At 36.6% G+C, this 9,077-nt stretch overlaps 1 long non-coding RNA gene across 1 annotated transcript; it reads left to right on the top strand.

Moving 5' to 3' along the window:
* The first annotated feature begins 1,337 nt into the window (after positions 1–1,337).
* LOC140505650 (uncharacterized) lies at positions 1,338–6,416 on the top strand. Its single transcript, XR_011967592.1, has 2 exons — positions 1,338–5,635; positions 5,977–6,416. It is a non-coding gene; the product is annotated as an uncharacterized lncRNA (long non-coding RNA).
* Positions 6,417–9,077: the final 2,661 nt, after the last annotated feature.

Below are 9,077 nucleotides of genomic sequence, written 5' to 3'. Positions count from 1 at the left end.
CAATTTCATTTTATAAATCAGCTATCAAATAATATTTATTGAGCTTCTGGCTACATAGCACAGTGATAAATATTATGGATCTAAAAAAAACCCCTCAAAGGTATGATGATAATAATAGCTAATATTTCTGTAGAACTTCTAAGATTTACAAAGTACTTTCTTCATAAAAAGAGTGGAGGCCAGTCACCCTCTATTTTTATGGAATGCAGTTTTGGATTTTTTTTTTGCGTATATTAGATCCTTTAATAAAGATTTGTTTGAATTTAAATTACAACCCAACTGGGGAGACAGAAGAAGACAAAAAATGTTTAAATGGTATACGTACTCAAACTTCTTTCCCTCTAGGTGGTGAAATTGGTTAGAGACTTTTGAGTGGGGAAACCTGAGTTCAAATCCTACCTCAGGCACTTACTAGTTGTGTGACCCTGAGCAAGTCACTTGACTTCTGTTTGCCCAGGTTTCTTTATCTATAAAATAGAGATAATAATAGCATCTACCTCACAAGGTTGTTGTGAGGAGATAATATGTATAAAACACTTTGCAAACCTTAAGCACTTGGTAAATGCTGTTTATTACCCATATATTTGTATATTTGTTACCCATATGTTAACTCTATATTATTACTCATCGTCATCATTATTACTTCTAGCACTAAATACGTGTAGCGTTCCATCTGGAGGAGCTGTTCAGCTCTTTTTGGTTGGTTAGCTCCTCAGGGGAGGCAAACACTCTGGATTCATGGTGCTCTGTGTGTCTTGCACTTCTAAAAAAGTATATCTCAGCCCCCACAGGTCAGCTAACAAACACAATTAGCTGAAAGCAAAGGCCTTTACTGAGATGACATCTTAGAACCATAGTAACAAAACATTCTTCTCTTCTTTCTTTATTCCAGTGGTTCTTGAAATGTTGTGCTTCGACCCCTGGGAGTCCCTGAGACCCTTTCAAGGGATCCACAAGGTCAAAACTATTTTCATAGTCATACTAAGACTTTATTTGCCTATTAAAACATTCCTCCCTTTTCCAACTACATATCTTTGTGAGGCCGGATTTTCTTCATATACTTCAACCACAATAACATATTGCAACAGATTGAATGCAGAAGCAGATATGAGAATCCATCTGTTTTCTATTAAACCAGACATGAAAGAAACTTGCAAAAATATTTAAAACAATGTCATTTTTCTCACTACATTTTTATTTGTTTTGGAAAATATAGTTATTTTTCATATAAATATGTTATTTATGTTCATATGTAATAGGTTTATTAGTTTTAAATGAATAAATATTTTTTAAAAAAATTATCAGTTTTAATAACTAATATAGTAAATATCAGTAGATATAACCCATATAAACAAAAACTCTTTGGACTCTTTAATAGTTTTTAAGAATGTAAAAGGTTTCTGAGACCAAAAATTTTGAAAACCACTCCCCCATATTGATTTTCTCAGCTTTCATGGACTGAGTTAGCATTGCTTTGTGGGCAGCTCGCTGCTGGTGCATTGGATAGTCAGGAAGATAGTTTGAATCTGGCCTCAGATGCTAGCTGTGCGACCCTTCGCAAGTTACTTCATCTCAGTCTCAGTTTCCTCTTTTGTAAAACAGGGATAATTATAGCACCTACTTTACCAGGTTGTTTCAAGGATCAAATGAGATAATATCAAGCCTTTGTAAACCTTACATGGCTGTATAAGTGCTAGTGATTATGTTGTTAATATCTTTCCCCAAACCAACCAACCAACCTATGCTACACCCTTTTACAACTACACACAGTATTTGTGGGAAAAGTAGGGACACAGAATATGTTAGTAAAGAGTTATACCCCTTAGAGAACATAGCTTTCTAATGACTTGAGGAAGCTCCACCACATTCCTTTTTAGGATTTTCCCCAAGTGTCTTTTACTAAAGCAGCTAAGCATAGTTCATGTGGTACAATACTTAGCCCCAAAACAAGTTTTCCACAAGATTTTAGGCTTACTGTAGCTGGTGGACCCACCATGCCAAATATATGGTTGTTCAAGATAAATAAATACCATTTTACAAAATTTTCATGGGTTACAGTTTGTCTTGGTGTTTGGGAAGGCTGGCCCCAGCCCAAAAACAAAGAAGGGAAAGGAAAGTGGAAAAAAGAATTTGAGTTTTGCCCCTCAGAGAGAAAGCTTGATCCCCAGAGAGCTCCTGTGAAACTGAACTACTTCAGGTACAAATTCTTCTGTGTCCCTGACACATCTAGGGCCCCTCAAATTTGTCCACTGGAACCTTGGAACATACAAGACATTCCAAATGGAAATCTGAACTCTTTTTACTAGGATAAGCATGGAAGTTAAAAATCAAACTCCAAAAAACCCCCAGAGAAGTATGGGGCTCCCTAAAAGTGATTAAGGGGGAAGGAAACAGGCATTTATTACTACTACTGTATACAAGGTATGCTAAACATGTGAAATATTATCCCATTTGATCCTTACAACAACCCTGTGAGGTAGGGTCTATTATTATCTCTATCTTACAGTTGAGGAAACTGAGTCAGAAGTGAAGTGACTTGCCCGAGGTTACTCAGCTGGTAAATCACAAGTCCAGTACTTCAATGATACCTAGAGTTAATAAAGTTTGAGTGTATTAACTGTTCGGATATTATTTGTCTTTTTTGCCTCCCAGTTTAGTTGTGAGTTAAATTCAAATAAATCTCTATTACAGCATCTAAAATATACAAAGAGCCGCATCCTAGTTTGAAGCTGAATTTGGACTCAGCTCGTCCTGAGGCCCAGAGCTTTGTGCACTTGGACACCTTGTTGCCTTGGTTAAATAGATGTAGTGGATTATTCTGAGATATCTTGTGCATTAGAATTTTCCTCTATTGGCCTGCAATCCATAAATATCTCAGGCATGATCTAGATCTACATGAAAGTAAAAAAAGAAAATGAACTCCCACAGTGTGCTCTAGGTTTCCTCAATCATAAAATAGGGATAAGAATAGAATCTGCCTTGAAGAATTGTGAGGATCAAATGAGATACTTTTTTTTAAGTGCTTAGCATAATGCCATGTACAGTAGGTGCTATATGAATGCTTATTCTCTCCCTCCCTTCCTTGGAGTTGAACTATTGCTCTTGTCTTCTCTTCTCCAAAGAGGTTATGACACTCAGTGCTGTTTACTGACTGCTTGGCTGGCAAGTTGACTTTCTAAAGCCTACCAGAGACATGGTTTGTTTTTGACCATCAAGTAAAACCTCTTTCCTCCTTGAAAACAGACCAAAAAAAGTGAAAATCCTTCTTTGTACTTCCTGTAAGACATTAACAACCTTTTTAAAATATTAACTATCCCTTTATCTTCTGCGATTTCATCTTCTGGGCTGGGGGTGGGGTAAAGTGGGGAAGGAAATCCACTGATCTGATATGCCCACTGTCTACTTCATATAGACTCTTCTGTTTCTTTTTTAAAACTCTTTATCATTGGGCCACCATCTGCCCTTCCAGCCTAATGAATCTGACCTTCCTGTTTTTCAAACGTGGGACTTCATTTTCTACCTCCATGACTTTGCATTGACTGTCCATCATTCCTGGAATGTACTGCTTCCTCATCTCAACCTAGTAGTTTTCTCCCCTTCCATTGAGCAGATAATGGGGAGAACAGGTGTGGTGTAACGTGGAGAAGCTTATCTGATAGTAAAGGGATAATGTTTATCTCTTACTCACCCAAGTTATCAGTTTACACAGATCCTCAGCTCAGGCCCCAGTTTGGAAGCTTACACCTTCTCTTCCCTACAGAAATGTCCAAATTTCTTATCCCTACTAAAGAAAGTTCATTCAACATTCCACACTAAAAATATTGTGAGGTGTTTGAAATCATACCATTTTATTCCATTTAACTTTAATTAGTAGACCTGAAAAAAAATTCTACTCAAGCCAGTATTTTGAAGTGAGAACTTTACACTTTCAGAAATGCTGCTTAACCTCCTTGCTGGACTCTAGTTTCCTTTTCTTGCTTTTGACAAAAGCAAAAACATGGATTACTGGGCAAAGAAAAGCAGAAATTGCTGATCCTTCTACCATTATATAAGCTCCTCTCATGTAGGGAGAGCTTCTTTTTTGTACCTCTATCCCCAATACCTAGCACAGTACCTTGGCACGGAGTGTGTGCATTTAATACTTGATTATGTTGATCCCATAGAAGATACCTCCCATAGAAGACACCTCACTCTTCCTGAGGATTTGACCTTTTGCTTGAATTGATTTAGTCTTGATTTTCCTTGTGGTGCTGAGGCTGAACTTGGTGGGTTAGTGGTACCTGAGTTCAAATCCAGTCTCTGACACTTATTAACTGGATGACCCTGGGTAAGTCACTTAACCATCTTTTGCCTAGTGTCCTCATCTGTAAAATGCACTGGAGAAGGAAATGGCAAACCACTCCATTATCTTTGCCAAGAAAACTCCTAACCCAATGGGCTCACAAAGAGTTGGATACGACTGAACAAAGACAACCCATGTTTGGTTCTACCCAGAAAATTGATAACCAGAGCATGTCCAGCACTTAGTTGGTATGTACAAGGTGTTTAATAGATGCTTATTGACTGATACCTTCTTCTTAACCTGAGTTTTCTTGGGGGAAGCATAGTTTCTAGGCTTCCCTTTATATCTTTTATCCACCAATTAAAGATCTTACCTAAACCTTGGCAAGTGGTCAAAGAATATTTCTATTCAAAATGGTAATCACAGTATTTAGAGTAGAAAGAAAACTTAGAAGTCATTTTAAAAATGAGAAAACTGACCTAGGGAGGCTAAAAGACCTTGCAAGCTCAGGAATCTCTTAATTGAAGGTTCATGTGTAAATTTTGGTAGTTGACTGGTTTCTCTGGTTCAAGGAAATTTTTATATTAGTCATACATATTTGCATGAAATCTCTTGTCCTCAAAGGCTATATATTTTTAAAAAATCAGATAGTGTTCATAAAAATGGAAAAGTGCTAAATAAATGTATAGCTGTACTGTATTTTAAATCATTTATAGCATCTCAGAGTTGAAAGAGACCTCAGAGGCCATCTGGTCTAACCCATACCGGAACAAATGTCTCCTCTGCTACAGCCTGCCAAATGGTTGTCTAGCTTTTTAGTTGAAGAAACCTAACAAAGTGGGAAACCCATTATCTCCCAAGGCAGTCCATTCTACTCTGAATAGTATTATTTATTGGGAAGTTTTTTTCCCCTTACAGTTTCAACAATAAAATAAGTACATCATCTGGTTGATGTGTGTGTTCCCTTCAATGATGCAGACACCTTCCCATCCCATCCATTCTTGCCTATCCTGTAGAATTTGTCCATGTTTTCCAACAAGTTTGCCACCATTTGGTCTGCCTAATGAAGGGGGATGCATGGCTTCCTCCTTTATTTCTGACATTACAATGGGCTATCCATTATACTGAATGTCATTTTGTTTATTTTCTTTGTTTCAAAGGTTTCTGGGATCAAAGAATTCATCATCAAGTGAACACCCAATTGGTGATGAATCTCTTCATGCTTTGCTCATTGGTCCTTGGAAAAAAGTACCCATTCTGTTGTTATGGCTTGTACTCTTCTGGGATAGTTGCTATAACCTTCAGGGACTCAAGGTTAACGCCATGCTATTATGAGACATTTTAGAAGAATGTGTAAGTTTTCCTTATATAAATCTTAAATTTCCCTTTGTGAAACTTCTACCCATTGTTCCTAGTTTTGGCCATTAGGGCCAACCAGAATATGGCTGACTAATGACCCTTTTACTTCATATCGCCTTAGATACTATAAGGCAGCTACAGTGTTCTCTCTGTGACTTCTCTTTTCTTTTTTTATTTTAATTAATTTATTTTTAGTAGAGAATATTCAGTTCCATAAGCTTTGAGTTTTAAATTTTCTTCCCCTCCTTATGCATACCCCTCCCCAAGACTGCATGTAATCTGATATAGGCTCTACATATACATTCATATTAAACATATTTTCATATTACTCATAGGAAGAATTATAATCAATGGAATGAACCGTGAGAAAAAAGAAACAAAAGAGAGAGAGCAAATAGTATGTTTCAATTTGCATTCAGACTCCATAGTTCTTTCTCTGGATATGGATAGCATTTTTCCATCATGGCGGCTCCTCTTCTTTAGAGGAAACATCTCCTGCTCCTTCATCTGATGTTGGTATGATCTCAAGGCTCTTGACCACACAGATTCTTTTTAGTCTTTTTATCTTTGTCAATGTTTTTAAAAAAATTCTTAGACATCAAAAAATATGCTGCAGAACACACAAAGAGGATTCTGTATGAAACTATAAATCTCCATTTCATAATCCTTGATTTGAAAAAAGTATATGATTAAATTCTACACTTTATTTTCAAAACTGCTTATCTTGTGTGTTCCTCCTCTTTTCTTCTGTGTATTAAAAAAAACAAACCAAAACTGTTCCAGTGGCCATTCTTTTTCTTAGCAACATAATCATTAACCCTCCTAATGGAACCCTCCCCTTCCCCAATTAAAAACTGAGAGGAAAAAAAAACCCTTCTTAAAAATAAAGAGTCAAGTACAAGTACCCCATGGTTGTGTGAACAAAAGTATGTTTTTGTATTTTGTGTCAATCTCCTTTTTGTCAGGAGGTAGATAACATGTGTCCATCCTAGGTCCTCTAGGGATGTGATTGGTTATAACATTGATAAGAGTCTTAAGTCTTTCAAAATAGTTTTTCATTACAATGTTGTTCTCTTTGTATAAATTGTTTTATTTCTTTTACCTTGTTTCAGTTTATACTACTCAGAATTCTCTGAAATACTCTCTTTTGTCTTTTCTTATTGTGTACTAAAATTCTAATCCATTCACAGAACACAATTTATTCAGCTATTTATTTCCCAGTTGTCTAAGAGGCCATATAAGCCATATGCTACTTTTATTTTTTCCCTCTTCAGCATCAAGAACTTTGTTTTTCTTTCGATTATTTAATTTTGGTATTACATTTCCTGGTTGGAGAAGCTACGACTCAGAGGATAAAGTATAGGGCCTGGAGGCAGAAAGATCTGAGTTCAAATTTGGCCTTAAGACACTTACTAGCTGGGTGACCTTAGCTACCAGTTCCCTGTTAATGAGACTTACTTCTAGAAGATAATTTTTTTTTCAAATTCCTTTAATATTAGAAGGATGAAATAATCATTAAGACATGTTAAGAATCTGTTAATTGTTCTGCCCATTAGGTATCTGCCAAGTGGAAGGCATGGTCCCTGTCCTTAAAAGTTTACACACTAAAAGGAGGATGAAGTAATTGTGAATGTATATATGTGCGTGCATTTATATATACACATCTACATCTACATATTTATATGTACACATACAAGTAAGTATGATGCAAAGTAGATTATAATAGGACCAAAGAAAAGACGCAGATAAAGTTGAAAAATTTTAAGAATGACAGATTATGTCTTTGTCTCTCACTCAGGACCTCGAACTTAGTAGGTGATCAATATATATTTTTTTGAATGAATGAATGAGGTAGCTGGTCCCCAGTCTAGCCTACAAAAGCCTTTCTGATCTATAAGGTTGCTGTCATTGAACAGCTTAGCTGGGATTCTATTAGAGAACCCATGTGCTGCTTATTTTTATTTTTGAATTGTAATATTTTATTTTTTCCCAATTACATGTAAAAACAATTTTAAACCTTTGTTTTTTACAATTTGACCAATTGCTTCTTACTGTGTTTGTATTTTAGTAGCCCTAAATATAGTTGAAACCATCCTAAGAACTTCTAACACTGATCTGTACGGAAAAAACTTATTGGAGATCTGTTGTACAACTTGGGATGTATGTATATGTGTGAGGGAAGGGTGCATAGGTGATATGAAGTGACGCATGGCATCAACCATACCCTAAGCTTCAACTTGGACAATGTTACCAAGTCTATGTCTAAACCATTGCTCTCCAGTTCAAGCCAAGACTGTTCTTTATACTTCCCCTGTGGCACAGGAGGTAATCCAGCTAGACTTGACAACTTTGGATATTTCTGGCCCTAAAGTCTTTAAATTCTTATTATTGAAGTATCAATTACATTTTCTGATTTGTTACTACTGTTGTCTGGGACAAAGGTTCATATCGCATAAAGGAGGCTTTTTATTCTGAAATTTGGGCAGGAAAGCTTCAGTGAAAAATTCACTTTGCTCGTACAACATTAAATAAGTCTCACGTGCATAACAAGACCAAGAATGCCATGCATTTGGAAGCAGCATTTCTATCTGCAAAAGCAATAGAGTTGTTACGTTAGGGACTTCCTCTTCTCATATTTGGTACAGTCATAGGACACTCCAAGGGGGAGCATATTTCAAGCTACTTAACAACACTATTAAACTTTCATTCACTGGATTCTTTCCTCAAGTCAAACCATGTGTCTGAAACACCCTCAGGGCCCCATCTTACAAACCCTCAGACTCAAAATAGAGCTGCACAGTTTGTTCTGGTCCCTCATTTTAAACCAACAGAAAGATACTGGAATATATTCTCTAGACCCCACTAACCATCACAAAGCAGAAACTGAAGGGTAGGTGTGAAAGAGGAAATTTAAAAGAATGAATAAGTCCATGAATTATGACTGAGTCCTGTGGCTCTGGCTTCCAAAGATTCCCTGTTAGAAGACAGAGACCTTGCCCCCATTTCCATGTCACACATAAAGGTCCCTGTGGGTCATATTAGAAAACTGCATATTAGTATTATCCGTTTTATTGTATTTTTATTTTTAAAAATATTTCCCAATTATAATTTTATCTAGGTCAGATATTTCTGTCCCAAGTCACCACCTCACCTTGATCCTGACATTACTATCCTCATTCTCCTTAATTTTAACAGATAAGGAAACTGAGGCAAATAGGATTAAGTGACTTGCTCAGGGTTACACAACTAGGAAGTGTCTGAGGCCAGATTTGAACTCATGAAGATAAGTCTTTCTCACTAACCCTGTCACTCTAGATAGCTGATAGCTAGCTGCTGATATGGACTAGTTCCCTACTGGTGGGGATTCTTGTCTGTTGCTTCAAAATCTATCTTTTGTCCACTCTCAACTGACTCGAGGCATCCCTAGTTCTTCTTA

This window comes from Notamacropus eugenii, chromosome 5, assembly GCF_028372415.1.
Source record: "Notamacropus eugenii isolate mMacEug1 chromosome 5, mMacEug1.pri_v2, whole genome shotgun sequence".
NCBI classification, from domain to species: Eukaryota; Metazoa; Chordata; class Mammalia; order Diprotodontia; family Macropodidae; genus Notamacropus; species Notamacropus eugenii.
This window is presented reverse-complemented; position numbering and strand designations above follow the sequence as displayed.